General features: G+C 33.4%; 1 long non-coding RNA gene across 1 annotated transcript; it reads right to left on the bottom strand.

Annotated features, from left to right (window-relative positions):
- Positions 1-3276: 3276 nt before the first annotated feature.
- LOC142223114 (uncharacterized) lies at positions 3277-3832 on the bottom strand. The gene is made up of 2 exons (XR_012718576.1): positions 3686-3832; positions 3277-3577 (listed from the first exon to the last, which is right to left on the bottom strand). It is a non-coding gene; the product is annotated as an uncharacterized LOC142223114 (long non-coding RNA).
- Positions 3833-4263: the final 431 nt, after the last annotated feature.

The raw sequence follows: 4263 nt of genomic DNA, 5'->3' as shown, positions 1-4263 counted from the left end.
TTAGCTTAGACGACGCATTTCTCTAACATAAAGTTTTTTCCATGTTCAAAAGTCGATAAACTTTTCAATGAAGTCGTGTTGTCCTTATAATTAAGTGATTTGACTTGAAAATGGGTATCATAACATGAAAGAAAAAATTTTGAACTAAGGTCAACTTGACTTAATAATTCAGAAAAAATCTTTAAAACAAATGAAATTGTCTTTAAATTTGTTGCATTTTTGCATCTTGACTACAAAGCAAAAATCATTAAAAAATAGGACATGTTTTTCAACACTTTATTTTAAAGACGTTTTTACTTGAAACATCATTACTTGAAACATATTTAGAAATATTATGTTTGAAGAAAGTTTTCTTTACTCTAATACTTTTTTTGTGTACGTTAGTTAAATTAACTAAACCCGAGGAAAAAAGTATACTCAAATAAAGCATAAAGATTAACTAAATTCGTGTCTTCCACAAAGTAGTTCAGAATTTCTTTAAATTGTAAATTTTACCCAAAATGCGTCCATCGTGAACTTCGTATGTCACTAAAGACATTCTTGCAATTTTGAACTCCAAGTTTTTTCTTCAAACTACAAAATTTTCTTTAACAAGTGAAAAAACTTAGTTATGTCTAATAAATTTCTTGTATTTGTCGAAAAATATTTACTTATTTTTATGACATCGGCGTGATGCCAACGTTTGTAATACTGTTTAGTTAAAATTGTCTACAAATATTCAAAATTTTCTAAAATTAACCGAAAGTTTTCTTCCTGGTGGGTTCACTGTTTTTTCAGTGTACGTTCCGATTTGTTTTGACGAAACAAAAAAAGTGCCCGTAATGCGAAAATGATAAACAAAACTCATGCTTTTTTTTAAATGTCTTTTCTCTTGGTTCCGAATGAGCATATACAATTTTTGGCGGTCTTATATCACAACATATATATGTTTACTCCAAATTTGTAAATTTATACTTGTTTATATTCACACATAGTATTTTTCCAATCTTTAATGGAATTTTCTTTGTGTATATATATTTTTAAGGCGCCAATTGGTTACTTTCATTATTTTACTTCCAGCATACACTTTATGTCTCTCTTTCTAAACACATATATGTTTATAGTATATTTCTATATTAATATATGTTTGCATCCAAGCATATTATATTTACAAACATTTTATGTCCCAAACATAATATGTTCTAACATATTAACATATATGTCCCAAACATATTATGCTAGTTTATGAACATTATATGCTTGCACTTAAAAATATTGTGTTTAAAAATTTGAGTTCCAAACATATAATTTTTACACCCAAACATATGAAAAACAGTCTTTTTCGTCCGTGTAGAAACAAAATATGTGAATTAAGTACTCCGGTAGATTTTTATAGATTGCGACACGAACAAAATAGTGAGCGTTCTATTTTGTTACAGATGTTGGTTCGAGAACGTAATCTCACCTAATTGCCCTCGTTGTACGGGAAACAACACAAAGAGCTTGATGAGTGACCATGAATGCAATATCCAATTGCATGTCAAAGAGTTTGTCCCTGGCGACGCTTTACGAAACCTGAATCTACCACAAATAACTATACTGATGTAACAAATGAAAAGGTTTACAATCCAATATTTAATACTAAGAATAATAACGCCAATTCTGATTGTATTCCAAAACTTAAAACTTTGGTCCCTTATGAAGAAAGGTTGGACAATTATAATAGAATACGAGATGAAATTTTTAAGGATTTTGATCAAGGACCTTCGAGGCGGATAACGAAGGCAAGGAATCGATACACTGACAGAAAGACTGAACGAAAATTACTTTCCATTTTATGTTTGGCAAATGAAAATGACATTAGACCTTATTTGGATGTTGTAATCAACGACATTCCAATGAAAGGACTAATGGATAGTGGCGCAACTGTTTCCTGCTTAGGAAAAGATTGTCTTGAAAATGTCGAAAACATGAAATGTGAAATTTTTGATTTCAAATCACTCATACATACAGCTGACGTAGGCGGTAAAAGCATAATAGGCAAGATAAGAGCCACAATAAAATGCAACAATCGAACTCGTACGACGACATTTTATTTGGTTCCGTCTTTATCACAACAATTAATTCAAGGATGTGATTTTTGGGAAAAGTTCGGAATTTCTTTTGTTTTCCGAAGCCAACTATTAATTAACTTTCAATCAATGGAAATGATGAACCGAAAGTCCATGGTAGCACCAGCTACCAGCGGTGCTTGGAATATCGGGGTTACCCTGGTCATAAAACTGTGACGGCCACTGTATTCGTATTTAGAGGAAGTATAATTTGTTTTCTTCCTCTTGCCTGTGGTTATGTGCGACGATATGGCAACGGTGAAACAGATAACTACATTCGGCTTGACAGATATGTTCGGCAAACGTCAGACTAATGTTTTTATTTGACAGGCGGCTGTCGACACTTAAACATATAGTGTGAACGACTTGTAAATGTACTGTTTTGAGCCATTAGACGGAATGTGACGCTCGGGCATTGAACTACAGGTACTGTTTTGGTGTGTTACTGATCGTGGAATGATGTATGATCAGGAAATCGGGATATAGTTTCTGTTGAGTGTTTACTACTGATATTGTAATATCATGGAAAGCTCTGCTGAATGACTAGCGCCATCTAGTGCCAGCGTTTGGCATTTCATGAGTGACATTGGAAAGGATCAAATGAACCCTTTTTGGTTTTGCTAAATTTGGCAGAACTGGACATGACCTTGTTAAAGGACACCGTGACCGATCGATGACATTGTCATGACAATGCAAAAACGTTTGGCTCATTGCCAATAGTGAACTGCAGTGATCGGGTCCATTTTTGTACAAAGAGAGTTTTTGTGAATTCTGACATATGGGTTTTTTTGTTGTTTTGTACTCACGGTTCGTGTTTTATTGGTTTAAAGTGGATTTCTGTTAATATTTCGTGTATATTTAGGTTAGCTAAAGGAAATTTAAGGCCATTTTCATGTAGCTCCGTTAGGCTTTAACTGACAATTAACAGAAAGTAAATTGCAAATATCTTCTCTCCAGTTAACTTTAACCGAAAAATTTTCGTCAGTTAAGTTCCTAACTAGCATATGGAATATATATGCAAGATGACAGCTTGGTTCATAATACGGTTTAAAAGTTGGTTAGTTAACGGAACACTAACGGAGCTTTATGAAAATGGGGGTTAGAGGAAAATCCATAGGCAGTTTTTGTTTGGTGAAACCGAAATTATTATCTTTTTTTGTGTGATATTGAGAAACTCGGGTAAGAATCTTATATCCGTCGTACATTTGTTTCTTCTTTTTATTTTATTTGTGTACAAGGATTTTGTGGTAATGCAGTTCCAGGATGAGATTGGTCATCGGATGCAGCTATTGGTTAATGTGCAAATGAGACCCGAGACACCTGTACGTCAATAGGTGCACCACAATTATCCGGAGGTTGGCAATACTGTACCTCCATATGGTAGACTGGGGTAATGCAAAGTGACATAGACCAAGGAAGGTATAGACAACGAAAGTGAATTCACAGCGCTGTAGTTTGTCTACACACCGTAGATGGCTCTTTTTCGTCTGCAAATGAGTGATTTTTAAAGTTGGCTTTAATTTGGTTTCTTTGCTTTGTTTTCTTGATGAAACACCAAATATTGTAACAGCATATGAAATTATATACATCCACACCTTTTTTGTAATGCAAATTGACTGATTTGTACCATAATTCTCGTTTTCCAAAAAGAAATTGAGTCACTTGACTGCGCAATTGAGTGGAATGACTGCGCACTGCAAATAAACAACACCATGGTGAATTATCAAGGTATGTCTCTATTTTAATTGGTCTATGAAAGTGATCCCAGACAGCTGAGTGAGTACAAGTACCCAGTAGGAACAAGAACTAAGAGAAATCTTCGTGGTGGACGAAATCCATCTCTGGTTTCCGTGCACAATCAAATAATTAGCTCTGGAACCAAATTATAAAGTAAAAAAGTCTAAAATTGTCTGTTACATAATCAATTAGACTCATGGTAACCTATAAAAACGTGGTTGATGTCAATTGTCAAGTTCGAAGAGAAGTTCAAGAAGAGAAATTCAACTATTTCATACTTACCAAAAAAAAAAAAACGAATTTGGTTCAACTTACTTAAGAAGTTTTTATTGATTTTAATATCCCATTAAATTTGAAACAAACCCAAATAAGAACCATTCTATTTGATCACGAATCATTTATCATTTCGTGAAAGTGAAATTAATTATTTGCAGAA

Source organism: Haematobia irritans, chromosome 2 (assembly GCF_050003625.1).
Source record: "Haematobia irritans isolate KBUSLIRL chromosome 2, ASM5000362v1, whole genome shotgun sequence".
Classification (NCBI taxonomy): Eukaryota; Metazoa; Arthropoda; class Insecta; order Diptera; family Muscidae; genus Haematobia; species Haematobia irritans.
Note: the sequence above shows the minus strand (reverse complement) of the source record. Positions and strands in the feature narration are given on the sequence as shown.